Source organism: Bos indicus, chromosome 11 (genome assembly GCF_029378745.1).
Source record: "Bos indicus isolate NIAB-ARS_2022 breed Sahiwal x Tharparkar chromosome 11, NIAB-ARS_B.indTharparkar_mat_pri_1.0, whole genome shotgun sequence".
NCBI lineage: Eukaryota > Metazoa > Chordata > Mammalia > Artiodactyla > Bovidae > Bos > Bos indicus.
The window spans coordinates 89,631,085-89,651,140 of NC_091770.1; the positions used below are offsets into that span (position 1 = coordinate 89,631,085).

The 20,056-nt window shown below is 47.3% G+C and overlaps 1 protein-coding gene and 1 non-coding gene across 5 annotated transcripts in view; one reads left to right on the forward strand and one right to left on the reverse strand.

The window, feature by feature from the left end:
- The window catches only part of RNF144A (ring finger protein 144A), a 128,592-nt gene that overhangs the window by 65,353 nt on the left and 43,183 nt on the right, over window positions 1-20,056 (reverse strand). The window lies entirely within an intron of this gene.
- Window positions 19,730-19,801, forward strand: TRNAC-GCA (transfer RNA cysteine (anticodon GCA)). Its single transcript has one exon. It is a non-coding gene; the product is annotated as a tRNA-Cys (tRNA).

The window sequence follows — 20,056 nt, forward strand, 5'->3', positions numbered from 1 at the left end:
CAGGAAGATTCCCTGGGGCAGATGACAAATGGCTGTGTCTTCCTGAACATGAGGAATTCCATGTTTCATATAACATTTTCAAAGCTTGATTTGGGATGATCTGTCAGGTAAATTAAACTCTAATTGGAGGCGGAACAACCTAAATGCACAGAGATGGGTTGGAATTTATTAGTCCATGTGTATGAACTGATGAAAGCTGATGGCAAAATGAAGGAGTAGAGGGTAGACGGGACAGTCGGTGAGAGAAGATGCTACAGGAATGGTGGAGGGTGGGGGGCAGGGGAGGAGCCAGAAAGTGTCCTCCTACAGCCCCCCAGAAGGTCCTGAAGAAACTCAGGATGCAGTAACATGAGTTAAGAAATCAGGGTTGATTTGAGAACATAAGTCTGTGCAGGGCAGAAGCATGGGCATTTCAAGGACAAATGAACTTCCAAGTGGACACAAACCCCGGGAGAGGCAACTGAGGTCTATCAATAGGGAACTGGGTAGCTCATATACACATCTGGGCACCCACGGTCCAAGGAGCCCGTGCCATGCTGCAAGCTGCTCAGCAGCCCCAACACTCACCTCCCAACTATCCTGTTCACAGAACAAGCTCCTCAGTTGTTACTCTACAAGACAACCTTGAGGTTCTTCAGACCACCCCAAAATAGCCTCTGCTCACTCACCCTTTCAGACCAATATTGACTGTACCTCCCAAATGCAAGGGAAGAGGCCTGTTATGGGAAAGGAATTTAGCTACTATTAGCCTCTATCTGAAAAAAAATCTTTTCATAATAGACTCTTTGGGATATTTTGGGGATTGGGGATTTCTCCAGTGGCAATTTACCCTTCTCCCAAAACAAACCTCAAAGCACAGCCCTTCCAGACTCTGGGAAGACGGGGCAGGGCGGGGAGGAGGGATGTTGACTGGAGACCTTGTAATCTGACCACTGTGCTTGCTGGCTGGATCCTGTACCCCAGCAAGGAGAGAAAACATACACTTTGAGAAGATGCCCCTAAGTTTAAAATATTCCAGAATGCTTCTGGCCAATTTGTCACCATGAGACTCACACCGTCAGTTATAATAAATCTCCTCTTTTCTTACTATACATGAAATAAAAACAAGGTAAACTCATGGCCACATGAGACTAGGCACAGCAAGTGCTTGGTGATGGAGGCTCTCCTAATTCTGATCTTGGAGTTTGGGTTTGGGGGGAATTTTCTGTTTTCTTCCCTTTTCTTTGTTTTCCTTTTTAAAGTTAACATTAAAGCTTCAATTCTCTTAAAGCTAAAATGCAAATCCTGTTTAAAAACTGGAAATGTAATAAATGAAAACTCCAATAAACATATACCCGGTAGTTCAAAGATTCTCTTCTACAATTACAGAATTACTTGCACAAAAAGAAAAAGGCTGTGTCTGTTTCACTGTTATCTGGAGAGCACAGGGAAAAGGCTTCATACAGGAAACCCTAACGATAGAATTCTAACGTATTTTCCAAGAAGCAGGGCCACTGGCCCGTCAGCCTTGTGCATCCAAGGAAGTCAGGCGTATGGATCAGCCACCTGTGATTACATCTCACATCCTTGTCCAAGACTTTGGGAGATTCTCTCTCTTACAAGACACTGGACCCCAAAACTTTATCAAGGTCCTAAATGTACAGAAAGTGAAAGTGAAGTCGCTCAGTCATGTCCGACTCTTTGTGACCCCATGGACTGTCGCCCACCAGGCTCCTCCATCCATATGATTCTCCAGGCAAAAATACTGAAGTGGGTTGCCATTTGCTTCTCCAGGGGATCTTCCCGACCCAGGGGTTGAACCCAGGTCTCCTGCATTGGAGGCAGATTCTTTACCTACTGAGCTATGATGTACAGACCTTTCTATAATCTAGAGAAACCTAGTTTCCCCATGGAAGGGAGCCTGGTGCTGCCCACCCGCAGACCCCAGGGCTCCTGTCAGCCTTGACAGTCATAGTGGGGGGCAGGGAGGGCCAGCAGGGAACCTGCAGAACCCTCTGAGAGCCTCAGCCTCTCCAAGAGGGTCAGAAACCTGTCTCGTGTCATTGCCTCAGACAACCGTCTCCAACAACCACGGACACGTCCCATTCCCCCAACGGCCCCATCACAACCCATCTGTCTGCAGAGGTACGCTTCTTGCATTAATAACATCCTCAGGGCAGCCTCACCAGCCAAGGTGAAGGAACCATCCCCCACCTGAGCCCACGTGTCTACGTGCAACTCTAAACGAGTGCCCTGCAGAAGCACGCACGCGGGACTCCTTCCTAGGCAGAAACACAGCTTTTCTACCTAATCTCTCTTCACTGCCTCCTTGATCTCAAACTGAGCCTGGCTCCAATGAAGGAGAATTCAGACCAGAACTAATGTGTTCTTTGTCCCAGTTTTTGTTGGTGGTGGCGGTGTTCTTCCTTTCCACCTCCGCTCCTCTCTCAAAGGTTCTTCTTTAACGTTATTCCTTTTTTCTGGGCCACTTCACTCATTCTTCTACTGTACTACTTGAGCTGGTGGGCCAGTCGGTGAACAAGGACAGTTCTAGACTAGACCAACCACGTGTTAGCACAGCTACCCAAGAGATCCTGCTCCAGGGACAAACCCCCTCATTGGATGCGAACTGTGTACCCCATGCCCTCCTCCAGGTGGGGACCAGGGCCTGGATCAAATGCATCCCAGTAACCCCACTTCCTCACCCAGGGACTAGAACTTATGGTGGTATGAGGGAATGAGCCAAAAACCCTGAGTCTCACCCTAGATGTTCCAAGAACCAGTTGGAAGACTTTTACCCATCAAAAGAAGGGAAGGAAGGGAGGGAGGGAAGGAGGGGGGAAAAGAAGGGAAAATGGAAAAAAGAAGAGAAGAGGAGGAAGAAAAGGAAGGAAGAGGAGAGGGAGTTGTTGAAACCACGTGGTTTATCTGGTCCTCTTCTAATGTTTGGAGAAGGCAATGGCAACCCACTCCAGTGTTCCTGCCTGGAGAATCCCAGGGACGGGGGAGCCTGGCAGGCTGCGGTCTATGGGGTCGCACAGAGTCTGACACAACTGAAGCGACTTAGCAGCAGCAGCAGCAGCTTCTAATGTTCTTTCATTCTGTCATTTTCTCTTCGGACATGGGGTTCAGGCAGTTGACACCTAAGTGGACATCACATGTTCAACTCTAAGGATTCTGAGAAGGAAAGGACGAAAAACAAAAGGCTTAACAGGAGAACAAGGCACTGAGAAGCTGTGTAAGATGGGAGGAGGAAGGTGGGGTGTGGAGGGTGCTGAGCTCAGTCAACGCCTCTGGGAACAGGACAAAACCAACAGGGCGATGCATCTGATCAGAATGTGCTGCATGCTAACTCTGGAGAAATTCTTTCTTCTGTAAAATGCATGGACATATTTCGACCCAAAGACCCCTTGCTTGGCCAGTGAAGGTGAAAAATACACTCATGCAATTAGTCGGGCTCGCCTTGTCAGATATTTAGAGTCTGTGTCATCGGAAAACCGCAGTGCCCTTTGATCCCGCCTCTCCAGGCCCCAGGGATGCTCTGTGGAAGGGATGGCTCAGGAAAAACGTCCTTGCAGACCTCAGACATAGAAAGCTTATTCATTGCTGTTCAGCGGCTCAATCGTGTCCGACTCTTTGTGAGCCCACAGACTGCAGCACACCAGGCTCATCTGTCCCTCACTATCTCCTGGAATTTGCTCAAACTCATGTCCATCAAGTCAGTGATGCCATGCACCCATCTCATCCTCTGCCATCCCCTTCTCCTCCTGCCTTCAATCTTTCCCAGCATCAGGGTCTTTTCTAATGAGTCAGCTCTTTGCGTCAGGTGGCCAAAGTACTGGAGCTTCAGCTTCAGCATCAGTCCTTCCAATGAATATTCAGGACTGATTTCCTTTAGGATTGACTGATTTGATCACTTTGCAGTCTAAGGGACTCTCGAGAGTCTTCTCCAGCACCACAACACAAAAGCATCAATTATCAGTTCAACCTTCTTTATGGTCATGGATCTCCCCCATCAACCTGCTGCCCTCAAACTTGCTGCCTGATTCCAGACCCCATGTACCTGTTCCCCTGTCCTCCGTGACTCTGTGTTGGAGACGGCCTCCTTATTCATCCATCTATCAAAATCACCATTATGATTAGGAGGTCTCCCAAGGCCAAGACCAACCAAAGACCCCAAAGGTCCAGCATTGGCCTCACAATGGCACAGACCACGATGAAGGCAGAGGATTGTCCAGGCTGTGTGAGAGGGTCTGTGCCAGGCACTGGGGGGTTCACCCTCTGGAGGTTTGCGATGCAGGTGATCAATGCAGACATATGCACAAATAACTACACCACAGAAAGGAAAAGACGTGAGGTTTTATGGGCTGCCCAGTAAGTGTTCAGAGTTTTATCTGTTTACATGGATTTAGCCATGACTGTAGTCCAATGGGATATTTTTATCCTAACCTTACATATGAGGAAACCGATCATTAGTGGGTTAAGGAGTTCTCACAAAATCTTATGTGTATTTGGTGACTGATGGGAGATTTCCAAATGCCAACCAGACGCCAGAGCTAATGCCGTCCACTGCTCGCAGTTCCCAGAAGAGATCCAGATTTCCTGGTGAACTCATCAATCATGCTTCACAACAGAGGAGCTGTTTGTGTGGCTCTGAGAGACTGGTGGGATGCTGTTAAGTGACAGGAAAGAGGTGCCGGGCAGAGGGACCAGGGAGTGATGGGAGGTCACAAACCAGGTGCTGGAAAGGAAAGCCTGACCTCACTAGGTTGTGAGAAGGAGCCACTTCACCTGGAAGACCACCCTAGTTGGAACTCCCATTTCTTAGTGACATGTGTCTTTTGAAACAAAGTATTAACCAGCTTCTTATCACGCACACCTCATCTCTCCAAACGTGCTGACGTCTCCGTGAAGGCTGGATCTCTGCCTAACATCTTCGGATCCCCAGAAGCTCTACTCACAGAGCCGCCAGTGTAGTCGACGCTTACCACAGCGTGGTAAGTGCTCAACAGCGCGTAAAGTCGGCGCTTACAGGAACAGATAGCATCCTGAGACATAGTGTACTTTTACAGGAATTCAACCGCAAAAATGACATACCCCCACCCCTTAGAAATACTTCGGTTTTTTTTTCCTGGTCTGATCTGTGCTGAGCATTATCATTTGAACATCTGAGTACAATGACAGAAATAAAACGTAATCTAAATATATATCAAATACCTATGAAGCAACCAACCTCTCTGTAACGCAATAAGAGGCAGTAAGAAATTCACAGAATGTTTTAACATCAGACATAAAGAGAGAAATGCATTTATTACTTCTTTTTCCAATTACAAAAGAATGGCTGGACATCTTAAAGAGAAAAATACAAGAAAAGGCATAAAGCAGACAAGTGATACATCTACAAACAAAGGAAAAAATGAAGGGGGCCAAGTTTATCCCAAACATCTAGGCAGCCTGTTTTAAAGCTCTCTCCAAAAGCCCTCCTCCCCACCACACACATGCACACACACGCACGTGTGCGTGCACACACACATATACACACACACCCCCCAAAGTGGCGTTATACTGACCAATGGCTTCACACAATCCCATACTGCCAAGTTCAAAAGCAAAGGCAGACAGTACTTTCCTCTGTTCTTCCCTTCACGCTGAAGGAAGTAAACAAACCACTTGTGAATGTGAACACAGCGGAGATCCCGACACCCTGCCTGCAGCTCCTCGTCCTTCCAGGCCAAGGGGGGCGAGTACACACAGACACACAGTGGGTGATCGGCAGGCACGACTGCCAACCCCTCTGCCTCTTACAGGCGAGGAGGCGAAGGGCAGGGGTATGAAAAACACCCAGCAGAGAGCACGCCTGTGGTTCCTCTGACTTCAGGAGTTCTCTCCCTGCACGCGACAAGTCTGAGCTACGAACGCTTTGTCTTCATATTCAAGACTGGGTTAAATGTCTGGTTACGGTTTGATCACCACTCTGTCACGCGCACCTGGCAGCTCCCCTCGAGGAGCGGTCACCAGAGAACGCAGGGATCTGGGTGGACTCGCCCCCATGCGACCCACTAACAGCACAGAAGAAAAGGCTCCCTCTTCCCACTCTGTCTTCCGAGCATCGGAGCAGACTCTCGCTAGACTAAGCTTCAAAAAATAAGAACACAGCCAGCATTTATCTGGAAACCTCAGAGGCTTTGGCTCTGCTATAAAGACTGTATTCCAAAGATACAAACGTCACCATCTACGCTGAACATCTTCCCAAGCCCATCCCAGGGGAGAAACAGAAAAAAAAAATTAAATTAAATTAAAAGGTTTCAATGAGCAAGAAACCAAAACAACACACAGTTAACTTTTCCTCCTCCCATGTTTCCACGTAGTTTTCCAAAGGCCTTCACTGTCATAAAGCATCCTCTCAAGTAGCAGAGGCAGTCTGTATGTTTCCAAAGAAAAACTAATTATTAGAATCACAGAATGTGGGGGCCGGGGACGAGGGTGCCGTGAAAAGCCAAGAGAGGAAGTGGCTGAGAGCAGAAAACTGTGTCTCGGAACCTGCGGGAAGGTGAGATCAAAGTCCTATTTGGTGCCACAAAAGTCTCGGGGGACCCACGGGCTTGGGGCTCCATGAGCTGTTGCGACTGCAATTCTCCTGCCTGCATCTGAGTGTTCAAAGGGACCCAGGCCTCATAATTAACCATCAGACTGTGCAGAGGTTCTGTGCTTACCAGCTCTCAACTACTTCCCCTCACCTTTCCCAACTCCTGGCAACCCCAGCCCTCTCACGAGGAGAGCATGTTGGGAATATCTCAGGGTGTCCTAAGATGTAGACTTACTCCAGGGATGTGGACTTTGAGCATCCCCCAGGTTTCAGCCTGGGGTACCTGTGCTGTATAAATGGCCAACCTGGCCCCAGGCTATGACTCGAATGCGACAGCACATTTTACAGGGATAGGGTGGGGAGGAAGAGGTATGTAGTCTAGGAAGTCTGTGTAGTCTGTGATGTGTGTAGGAAGAAGTGATAAGTCTCTGGGGACTTCCACATCCCTGCTCTATGGGGAGGAAAGAGCGATCAGAGGAGAAGCCAGCCCTGCCCCATGGGGACCGGGAGCCCTGCTCTGGCTCATCTAAAGTAGAATTTAGGAGGACTTCCGTGGTGGTCCAGTGGTTAAGCCTTTGCCTTCCACTGCAGGGATTGCAGGTTCAATCCCCACTAGGGGAGCTAAGTTGCACATGCCTCATAGCCAAAAAAAAAAAAAACAGCACATAAACAACAGAATCAGTATCTTAACAAATTCAGTGAAGAGTTTTTAAATGGCCCACATCAAAAAATATACATAGATTAAAAAATAAATTTTAGTAGTATTTAGGGAGGCTGCCCACTGGGTAAAGTATAATTCTTCGTTTAGTGTCCAAGGGCCTCTGAGATGCCCCCGGACCCCACTCCAGACCTTGATCTTTGCACAACTCACCCCAGTGTCACCCTGAACCCTGGACACTCAACCCATGTCATGACCCCCGTCCTCCCCTCCACTTCTCTCGTTAAGGTTTTGGGAGACACGTGGCCATTTCTACATAGTGTTTTCACTTTTTAGGTCTTATAACATTTGCCTTCCCCCAAGTACAAGCTTGGGATGTGTATGCTGAGTTGAACTGGTTGCAAGAGAATGGGCACAGGTGTACAAAAATATACAGAAATAAAGACAATGCGCCCAGACAGCAGAATGAGTGGAGTGCGGTGGGCAAGGCAAAGGGGGCAGCCGTGGAGCCGGGCAAAGCCAGCCACTGAGGTGGGGTCAGCACTGGAGGCCTGGAGCACGGCCTGACCTCCCTGGGTCTCTGTTTCGTCAGGATCAGGGCGATAAGGCCTATCTCGTGAGGTTTCCACGAGGGGTGAACCCCCATCGGGGCCTGGACAGAGGAAACCTGCAAATGACCACTGCCTGGATCGGATGCTTCATGACACGGTCAACACCCAACTGAAGGCAACCTGGCTTTGAAGTGACTCTTAGAGAAAATAAAACAAAACCCTGAGCTCCCTGATGTTTAATATAAATGCACCACATCCTAACTGCAAGTGTTTTTAAGAAGTGGTCAGGGGGAGGGGGTGGCCACGTGCTGCACTGTCCCCGGTGCTGACCAAGTGAGTCCTCCTCGGCACCCACGGCGGCCGCAGTCCAGAAGGACAAAGGTGAAGCCACAGCCCCCAGACAGCCCGCCCCTGCCGCCTCCGCCACCTGAGCCGAGCTCAGTAAGAGGCGTGGGGGTGCTGAGTGCTCACAGGGAAGCCGGGCGCCAGGATCAGGGCAGGGAGACAGCACCTTGGCCTTCCTCCTCTCTCTGCCCGACAGCCATCTGTGCCTGGACAGCCAGCCAGGCCCCTCAAACCCGACTGTCTGTGTGTCTGTGCATCTGTGTGTCTGTCCCCCTGTGTATCTGTGCATTTGTGTGTCTGTCCCCCGTGTGTGTGTCTGTCCACCTATGTATCTGTGTGTCTGTGTGTCTGTCCACCTGTGTGTCTGTGCGTTTGTGGTGTCTGTCCATCTGTGTGTCTATGCATCTGTGTATCTGTGAGTCTGTCCACCTGTGTGTCTGTGCGTCTGTCCATCTGTGTATCTGTACGTTTGTGTGTCTGTCCACCTGTGTGTCTATGCGTCTGTCCACCTGTGTATCTGTGTGTCTATGCATTTGTGTGTCTGTGTGTCTGTCCACCGGTGTGTCTGTGCGTCTGTCCATCTATCTGTGCATTTGTGTGTCTGTCCATCTGTGTGTCCGTGCGTCTGTGCATCTGTGTCTGTCCACTGTGTGTGTGTGCGTCTGTCCACCTATGTATCTGTGCGTTTGTACATCTGTGTGCCTGTGTGTCTGTCCACCTGCGTGTCTCTGCATCTGTAAGGCAAGTGGACTGGCCTAGAACCAGGAGGGCCTCCAGGAAGGGCCTCACTCCCTCCGGGTAGTAGGGAGGGGGTTGTGCACTCTCCACCCCAGCACAGATCACACACAACAGCTGATTCAGAGGAAAGTCTCCCTGCCAGAACGAAAGCACTTTGTCAGCATGCGGCCTGTACTCCCTGCCAAGGCCCCGCAGGTCTGAGATCTTCAGACTTAAACCCCAGCTGTGGACAGGCTTTAGGCCTGACAACAAAAACAAAGACTGAAAGGCCCCATCTTCCTTTGACTCCCACGTTGTCAGGCACTACCACGGGGAACCCAGGGTCAAGGACACCTGTGCCCGCGTGTGGGCCAAGCCCCTGCCACCCTCTGCCGAGACTCAGGAACATCGATCGGCCAGCATGGACCTTCTGGGAAGTCCACTGTGGTCACACGGATGATCCCAGAAGAGTGGACGCGGGAGGCCTTGGCCTGGCCCCAAAAGCCACATCACAGGCCCAGGAACTCGCCACTGTGACTGAGGAAAGGCCGCCACGCCATCAGCTGAAGGTGTGGGTCTTGGCCCGTCTGTGTGATGCCCAAAGGAGCTGGGGGCTCCCTCAGCACCTCCGACGGGTGCCCTGACCACTTTCTCAAGGTCTGTGCTGAGCAGTCTGCAGGGAACTCAGGACCTTCCTTCTCGGCATCTCAGCAGGCTGCTCTACCTGAGCCAGGACTTTCTACTTTTTCTTTTTCTTTCTCCCTATTTCCTCCCACTGAGTGATGGAAGGAGAGCAAGCACGGCTTGTCCGTTTTGTGTCCGTCTGTCTGTGTGCATTATGTCCATCACAGCAGCGAGTGAGCTGGCTCGGCTTCAGCTTTCCATCCTGCCTTTTGTGCTTTCTGGGCCTTTCCTGGATCGACGGGAGCATCCATCCAGGGCAGGGGGCCTGCACAGGGCAGAGCTGACGGAACCGGCTGCGCATCCCGGGAACGAGGGCCCAAGAGCCACGCTGCAGCCAGGCCACAGGCCATGGGCCGGCCCTCTGTGGGCATCCATCACAGACAGGGTGTCCACCACGGGCGCAGTGGCCCCTGCAGCCCCACCAGCGTGTCGGTGCCTGGCAGGCTCATCCAAGATTATGTGGCCTAAGTCCAGGAGAAAAGCTGAGAAGCCAGAGTGGGCATCTCAAAACAGACAAGTCGAGGCTGGATGCTGAGAAGGGAGTGGGTGCCAGATCCCCAGGGTCCTCCAGGGTGACACACACATGGGGTGACATCCGGGGTGCCTCCAGGGTGACACACGCATGGGGTGACACCTGGGGTGACACACAGTGCCTACAAGGTGATACACAGGGGAACACACAGGGGCCTACAGGGTGACACACGGGGTGCCTACAAGGTAACACACAGGGCAAGACAGCTCAAAGAGTGGTAAGGGTGGGAGAAGGGACTCTGCTTTCATGGAAAGCATTGGCAGAACCAACTCTCTGAGCACCCCTCTAGTGTTCTCTGGGATCTATGGAGGCCCAGAACTGAAAAAGGTTCAAAAAGTCTAAGCATTAAGAGGAGTTACACTACTGATCTATCCCACAAGCACGCTGAGAGCCAGTGCCGTGCAGAGCTGCCTGGGAGCGCACGGAGACCCCACCCCAGGGGCGGGGGGACCTTCCCTGGCAGAGGTCACAGTGATCTCCATACATCAGACACCATGAGCTCAGGACCAAGGCCAAGCTGGACATCAGGTTGAGCCGGGTCCCTCTGAAGGACCCCGCAGCCAGCTTCCTCCCAACCGTCACAGCCTCTAAACACCCACAGAGCATGCGCACACGTCAGGGAATTCAAAAGGGAATTTTTGTAAATGCAGCTCCTTCATTGACTGACTAAGGGCACGGCCCTCCAGGGGATGTCAGAGTCCAGGAGATCCACAGCCCTCCCTGCCAAGCTCACTGTGACTCAGCTGGGTAAACCCCAGTAATCACGGGGAGGAGGGATGCAGTCTCTGAAGGGGCTAGGGCGGGGATGGGGAGGGGCATCCATCTCCACGGACCTGGATCTTAGGACCAGCTTCCTGCAGACACCTGACCGAGGGGAGGGAACAACCACGGAGAACTCCCTCCTCAGACACCAGTCAGGCATGCATGGGGACCTCAGAGTGCACCAGGCTGCAGGGAGGCCAGAAGCTGACCTTGCAGGTTCAGATAAAGCCTCAGAACTTGGTCTTTGGAGCTCCAGTGATGGAGCTTTGATCAGAGCATGTTTATCACTTTAGAACAATCACTCCGTTTCAGAGATCCAGTTAGGTTAGAGAAACCAGTGAGAGCTTTGCTAAGATAGCTGCTGCTGCTGCTGCTGCTGCTAAGTCGCTTCAGTCGTGTCCGACTCTGCGAGACCCCACGGACTGCAGCCTACCAGGCTCCTCCGTCCATGGGATTTTCCAGGCAAGAGTACTGGAGTGGGGTGCCATTGCCTTCTCCGGCTAAGATAGCTAGGGGCGGAGAAACCAGTGAGAACATAGCTGAAGACCACTAATGATTTGGAAGTGGCCTCCCTGTTTTTCATAGTGTATATCCGCAGCGAAAGGCTATCAGGTGTGAGGGCATGGACCCTAAACCAGCAAGCCTTCCAGAACATGGTGCTACAGCTGTGCAGTAAGCCCACGTGCCATCAGATTAAAACATAGCATCTTTGAATACATACCAGTAGTGTAACAGAAAGAACACTTCTCTAAGGTTCAGGAGACCCAGACTTAAGACTCGACTGCACCTTAGATTCACGAGCTCTCAGACACTTCCACAACCCCTTGGAAGCCTCAGCACCATCATCTATAATTTGAGGTGAATAATAAATGCCCTGCTTCTCGAGGGGGGGTCATGGAGATGACATAAATGAAACAGGAAAGCATCAGGGGTGTTCACACAGGAGCATGAAGACAGGGAGCTGCTGGCCCCTTCTGCTCTCGGCACCTCTGACTCTCTAGTTCAGCCACTTCACAACTATTTCAGGTATACCCGTATGCCAGACACCAAAGTTACCAAGGCAGTTAAGGAAAGCGCCATCCTCAAAGAGTGTATAAGAAAATAAATGGCCGTGACTGGGCATCTTGTCCTAGGAAAACAGAAACAAGAAAGGAGTTTGCCAATCCACAGCCAACATGCAATCCTCCATGAATCAGACCCCCTTACCATGTAATCTGGGCTATTTTGGAATAGCCTTAAGAAGATTCAGAGGGACCACCTCATTGTCAAGGTCTTAGAGTGCTCGTGGCCATGGGATATTTTTATAGCCTCTCTTGGAGTCAAGAGCAGTGCAGATTTTATACTCATTCTGAATTTAACTAGTATTTAAGTGTGCTGATTATAGCTGCAAATACACTTTTTATTCCAGTTTGTGGTTGGAGAGGTGGCCGGGGAAGAAGCCTTGGAAATTTACAGCACAGAAATAGCATGTGGTCTGTCCGCTTGAAGGAACCAATCCTTCCATGAGCATCAACAAGAAGGCCAGCAAAGGGCCTGAAGCAAAGACAAGACAATGAAATGAGGCTTTTTGTCACCATATCCCTGTTACCAGGGGCTTCCCAAGTGGCGCTAGCGGTAAAGAAGCCGCCTGCCAAAAAAGGAGACCTAAGAGAAGTAGGTTCAATCCCTGGGTCAGGAAGATCCTCTGGAGGAGGAATTGGCAACCCACTCCAGTATTCTTGCCTGGAGAATCCCATGGACAGAGGAGCCTGGTGGGCTACAGTCAATAGGGTCTCAAAGAGTCAGACACAACTGAAGTGACTTAGTACACAGCACACCCTGTTACTATAGTCTGGGAGAGTCCCCCGAAGAAGCAGGCAGCAGCCCCAGGGCCGGGGTTTAAGAAGACCTAGGACACAGCAAGTCTAGCTGGTGAACTGGGGTCACCCAAGCAACACATCTAGACATGATCTGAATACAAAGAAAATGATGAAAGTGGAAACATGGAAATCGCTTTCTAACGGGCTTTGCCTGAAAGAGCAGCTCTCCTGCTTGTGGAGATGAACTCCTGGTGGCAGAAGGGCTTAGAAAAGACTGCAAAATCTGAACTCGGGTCCAGCTGCCAGCATCCTGGGGATGCTCTGAGGTCACCAGGTTCTCCTCTGCTGAACTAGGGTTTCAAAGGAATGGCCTTTAACCTTGGAGTTCTTGCACATCCCCTGTTCTCTCCCAGGGCTTCAGAGTGGGGAGATCTTAGCTGGTATGGGCCACAAGTGCCCCAAGTTTATTCCAATCTGAGCCTATTTATTTTTAAGACATCAGGCTTCCAGAAGACTTCTTTGAAGAACTGGTAACTCAACTACCTCCCCAAAATAAGTCTGGAAATCCATGCGATGTTAGCAACATGACTTCCTTTAAGCACTCTTCAATTCTACATCCAGACTCATGGGTGCTGCCTGGCAGGAATGTGTGCAGGAGAAGAGGGCATGGAGATCTTGCCCCATAGGATCTGGCATGGCACCGGCCACCTAATACACGCTTTTGACGATAAAACCCTCGTATGTCCCAGAATTTCAAGTCATTGAGAAAAATGTGGGACAGACAGGTTTCTTTTCAAACAAATACACTCCTGCCTGGACTTTTATTTCTTCTTTTTTTTTTTTTTTTTTTGAGAGAAGATGGTGTGAGTTTCTTTATAAATACATTAGAAAGTAAGGGCAAAATGAAATTATACGATAAGAAAATCTAGAACATCATGTTGGAGAAGGCAATGGCAACCCACTCCAGTACTCTTGCCTGGAAAATCCCATGGATGGAGGAGCCTGGAAGGCTGCAGTCCATGGGGTCGCTGAGGGTCAGGCATGACTGAGCGACTTCACTTTCACTTTTCACTTTCATGCATTGGAGAAGGAAATGGCAACCCACTCCAGTGTTCTTGCTTGGAGAATCCAGACGGGGGAGCCTGGTGGGCTGCCGTCTATGGGGTCGCACAGAGTCGGACACGACTGAAGTGACTTAGCAGCAGCAGCAGAACATCATGTTGATAACTAATGTTAATGCTTTTGTGTTCTTTCTCTGTAATGGATGAAGGAAGCCCCTGTGTTACATACAGATTAAATTTGGACCCGTCATCTAATCCAAACTGACCAACAAATATTTCTTTACACTAACACTTGTTGCTCCCATTTCACTGCCCATCTATGCAGGAGTCAGTTGGTAAAGAATCTGCCTGCAATGCAGGAGACCCCGGTTCAATTCCTGGGTGGGAAAGATCACCCAGAGAAGGAAATGGCAACCCACCCCAGTGTTCTTGCCTGGGAAATCCCATGGACAGAGAAGCCTGGCAGCTACAGAGAAATTTGTCATCTTAAATGCATTTACTTAAAAAGAAATCTGAAAATCACTAAGCTGTCTCTAGTCTAAGAAGTTAAAGAGCAACTTGCAGAATGAACACACAGTAAGTAGAAGGAAAGATCTGTTAACAGATAAAAACAAAAATAAAATGCAAAATTAAAGACAGTCACAGAGTCAAAAGTATTTTTCTTTTAAAATAATAATAAAACATACACTGTCTGGCAGGTTGGTCAAGAAAAAAATGAAAAATATAGCCCAATTAACATATTCATAATGAAAAAAAGATAGCAGGGATTTCAAGCAAAATGAATAATTTTATGCTAATTTTAACCTGAAAAACAGGTAACTATGAATATACTCCTAGAAAAATATAAGAAAACTGAAAGAAGTCCAGTTTAAAAAGAAATAGGAGTTCAGATCATTTTAAACAGCTTGAAAAAATTAGATAAAAATCTAGCAACAAGGAAACCACGAGTTCTTGTTTTTAGTTGAGTACTACCAAAATTTAACGAGCAGATTAATTCAAATCATACACAAATTCTTGCAAGAAATAGGGGGAAAAAAAGGGAAAATAGGAAATAAAAACCTCTCTCTAAATCAGACAAAAGCAGTTAAGGAAAGGAAAAATATAAGCCAAAGTCACTCATGAGCAAAGAAACAAAAATTTAAAACAAAATAAAAGCAAATAGAATCCAGATGTGCATCAGGCACATATTTAGGGGGGAAAGTAAAGTCAAACAAGCTAGATTTATTGTAGTCATAGAAGAGGGTTTACCATCGAAATAAGTCATATGTGTCAGATAACATAGTAAGAAGAAAACGGTGGAAATCATACGTTCATCCTAATAGATACAGAGCAGTCTTTGATAAAACTCAACATACACTTGTGATTAAAGCAGAAAACAAAACTCTGCAAAACAGAACCATAAGGAACCTCCTTAACCTAATAAAGGGTAACTGGAAAAAAGTGACAGCAAACATCAGTCTTAATCAAATAAGAACATTTCTTATAAAGATGAGGAACAATGAAGGGCTATCCTTTATTGCTTCAGTTCACTATTATATTAGAGCTCTAACTCAAACAAAGAAGACAGGAAAAAGAAAACGCCACAAATGAAAAGAAATAAACCATGTTTCAATTATTCACAAATGACTTTACTTCTAGGAGGATCTGTAGACAAAAATATTAGAATTACTAAAAGTTTAATAAAGTGTCTGGATGCAAGATATGTATACACATCAATTAGACTTTTATCCTTTGCAAATATGACATCTCTTAAGGCATCCTGAAACTAAAGTGGCTGGAAACAAACATGTACATGTACCTAGGAGCATACAGAAAATGAGTAAGACCTAGTCACAAAAGTATACAACTTTCCCCAAATATATGGATAAAACACAAATATATGGATAGTGATACAATATTCATGCATAGGAGAACTCAACATAAACAATAAACTCAATCCTTTCTCAACTGACCTATAGATTGAAAGCAATCCTGGCAAATCCCCCACTGGTTTTGTTGTTGTCTCTGTCATTGCTCTTCCTGTTTCATAAATTAACTCTAAAATTTCTATAGAATGGCAAAAGTCAAGGACAGCCAAATATCACCCCATAAGAGGAAAAAGGTGAAAGACCAAATATGAAGGTGTCACAGAGAATTACGGTAATTAAGAGCAGGCAACACTGATTCAGAAGTGGGCAAATTAAGCAAGACAGAGAGAAAAGACGCAGAAACAAACCCATGTACCTGGGGAAACAAGACGTCACAGGCTGCGTGTCCCAGATACATGGGAAAAACGGACTGTTCAATAAATGGTACTAGGAGAATCACTATTCATTATGCATAAAACCAACACTGGATTCCTATATCACACACAAAAATTAACTCCAAGTAGTTTTAAAATTCTGAAGGAGATCAGCCCTGGGATTTCTTTGGAAGGAACGATGCTAAAGCTGAAACTCCAGTACTTTGGCCACCTCATGCAGAGTTGACTCATTGGAAAAGACTCTGATGCTGGGAGAGATTGGGGGCAGGAGGAAAAGGGGATGACAGAGGATGAGACGGCTGGATGGCATCACTGACTCAATGGACATGAGTTTGAGTGAGCTCCGGGAGTTGGTGATGGACAGGGAGGCCTGGCGTGCTGTGATTCATGGGGTCGCAAAGAGTCGGACGCAACTGAGCGACTGAACTGAACTGAACTAAACTGAATTTTAAAATAGGTAAAAGAAGATAAGGGAGTAACTTATAACCTTGGGACACAGAAGAAAATCTTGAAGGAAAAGCTCTAACCATGAATGGGCAAGGTTGTCTACATAAAATACACTAAAATCAAGAAAAGCACCTTGTGAAAACATACAGCACAAACTAGAAGGTGATCTTTTTTAACACATGAAACCACCATTGTGAGTCTTCTGAATATGTAAAGAATGCTTTCAAGTCGATGAAAAAACATAACCCAATGAGAACCAACGTCAAGGAGATGAACAGTCTTTTTACAGTAAATGAAACAGATGATAACTAAAAATGTGAAAGAAGCTCAAAACTGCTGGTACATTAAGTTCACTCTACTATTAATTTGTCAAAAATTAAGAAGGCCAATGACACCAAGTGTTGGGATAAGACAAGCGTGAATCTTAAAGGACACTTTTATTCACTGCTGATAACAATGTGTGTTGGTAAATTAACAAGGCGTTTTCTTGTAAAGTTGGTCATAAATTAGCCTTTCTTTAGTCCCAAACTCTCCTCCCTGGTACGTAACCAAAAGAAAAAGAAATGGCATATGTGCAGCAGAGATATGTGCAAGAATATAAATAGCAGGGTATTTTGTGACAGCAAAAGACTGAAAATAACTCAAACACCCACTGACAGGAGGAAGCATGGATGTTAACCTTATCAGATATTATATAAGTGAGATGAATAAATATAGCTGCACAGAACAAGGCTGTTAAATCCTAGAAACAAAACACTGAACAACATCATGACACAACTTTTAATGAGTAGTATTATATATATTTTGAGGGATACAGATTACCAAAAACAGCAAGGAAAGATGAAAGGATAGCGCAGGGAAGGACAGTCAGATAGATGAAAATGTCCACATCGGGGTCACCGTGTTGGCGATGATTTGTTTGAGACAGGTTCATTAATTATACTTCATAACTCACGTATATAAAGTGTTATATATATCAGATCCAACCTATCAGATGTTTTTTAAAAGATATGATTAGAATGGTATTGTCTAATCTGGTTCAGATTTAAAATGGGTCTCTCTCCAGTGAAATGGTATCTCACCATCTTTAGATGGTGAAACTAAAAAACAAACTAAAAATTATTAGTGTTATTTTTCTGGGGAGGACAAAGAGATGAAGCATTTACACTTGTGTTTAATGATTTTTCTGTATTTTAATAATTTTACTACATTCATGTGAAGTGAAAGGTAAACTTGCTTAGTTGTGTCTGACTCTGCGACCCCATGGATGGTAGTCCATGGGATTCTCCAGGCCAGAATACTGGAGTGGGTAGCCTTTTCCTTCTCCAGGGGATCTTCCCAACCCAGGGATTGAACCCAGGTCTCCCACTTTGCAAGCGGATTCTTTACCAGCTGAGCCACAAGGGAAGCCCACTACATTCATATATGTATTAAAAATATTAAGTAACCAGCTTAAATTGGTGACCTTCAGAAACACAGAGGCTGAGAGCAACAAGAGCTCCTCAGAGGATTCCAATGGACCACTGTTAATTTACTGTCAATGAATTTAAAGAAAACAGGGATGTCCGGGCTGAGCTGGTAGCCAGATCTCTGAATGGATGTCTTAGACCATGTCCACACGCCACCCCCACCCAAAGCCTCCATCCATCTCCCTGGCCAGGGAGACAGCTCTGGGTTCAAGAAGTCAAGAAGTTCAAGGAATCAAGAAGTCAGATTCAACTCCAATACCAGGTCTTAAGGTCTATGGATTTCATGATCCTTTTTAATTAACAAGACGTCCTTTAGGTCCTGTCCTATAAAAGAACAGGGTCATGTACTTATAATTTCTTCTCTATTCCAATGGAAACTTTTCGATTCTCTTAAAAAGAAAAGAAAAAAAAAAAAAAAAAGGACTATGAAATGCTTTCCCTTGGCTAGGCCCCTCTTCAGAGATTGTGAAATATGATTTTTCACCCCCAGCTTGGAACAATTTATACATGAAACATCCTGCTTCTTGTTAGTTCTCACATTCAGTTCACTCACTCACACAGTATGCTCTTCATTCTGATGTTTCAAAACCCCACAGTGCATCTGATTTTCTTTCTAGGGGGTGCTGGTGATAAGATTACACTCTCTGATGTTCACTTCAGCTTGCCCCACAATGTTGAACTTGAATTGGGCAGAGAGGATCTAGAACAAAATTGCAAAGTATCTTGTAGGGCTGACACTACTTGCAAAGTATCTGGTAGGGCCGACACTTCCTAACACATCTAGGGATGGCTGCCCCAGAGCCCGCTGGCCTCATGTCAGCCTCGTCTCTCCCCACACCAATCCTGCCCACTAATGGATTTAAAGTGATGCTCCTGAACTCTGCAAATAATTCATCAAGTTCAATATATATGGCCCCTCCCTCAGCTGGGTAGTGACTACTCAGGATATCTTTATATTTCCATAAAGCACAGGCCAACCCCTCTTTATTAAAGAGGCTCTTTCAAAATTCCAGCCCAGAGAGGACACCATCCCACTGCCACCAACTTCTTGCTTGTAGACATCTCGCAAACCTAAATAATGTCCATTTTTAACCAAGCTCTTTTCCAAGACTTCCTATTCCTCCCTGCTTTCCTGGTGCTGTAAGTCCATCCAAAACCTTCTTTACAGGCAGAAGGTCAAGTGAGATGTGGAAGCTGGGTGTGCTGGGTTAGCTGGGCTCCACCATTTCCCAGCTGCATCATCCTGAAGTCGCTTTTGGTCTTAGTTTTCTCAGCTGGACCGTGGGAACAACAGTAGCTATCATCACAGGAGAGCTGTGTAAGCGAACAGTGCAGAGCACACATGGAGGTTCAAGTATAAACTCCAAGGCCTACACCAACTACAGCTGTGAGCAGACATCCTTTGTTATTTAATCTCTCCCTAGGCACGTGGACAGTGGCTTCAGGAGCCCGAGAATAAATCAAGATTATGGCTTCTTCCTGCTGTGCTGGAAGGCATCCCTCAGTCCCATCCTCCAAATTCCTACAGCCCTCCCTAGTAACCGGACCATCCCTCCCCTGAACACAAAACACACATGACCATGGGAATGCTTAGCCCTCCTCACAGCTGTGCGCAGGGTGCTTCCTGTCATCTTGTTTGCATCTTCTGTGCTCCCAAGGTCTGCCCTCTCCACCCCGCCCTCAGGTCCCAGAGGAGGCTGCAGGTGGTCATTCTATTTGCATTTGGTTTCTGATCAGTAACGAATAGCTGAATGTTGTTTACACATCATGAGAATCGTGCCCACCCTTCTGGCACAGCTGGGACTTCCGGGTAGGTAGGGAGGCACTGCTGTCATTCCCATTTTAACAAAGAAGAAATCCAGGCTCAGAGATGCCAGTGACTTTCTCCAGCTCCGATTTCTGGGTGGCTCAGATGGTAAAGCATCTGCCTGCAATGCAGGAGACCCAGGTTCAATCCCTGGGTCAGGAAGATCCCCTAGCAACCCACTCCAGTATTCTTGCCTGGAAAATTCCATGGATGGAGAAGCCTGGTGGGCTACAGTCTATGGGATTGCAAAGAGAAGGACAGGATTGAGCAACTTCACCTTCACTTTCCCCAGCTCCTGGGCAGGAAGGGGTGAAGCTGGGCCTGGACCTGCCTTCTGACTCCCTGTGTCCACCTCTTCCCACCACAACACAGAGCTTTGAATCTGCTCTATGTGCCCCAAAGGAGAGATTTTCTGGT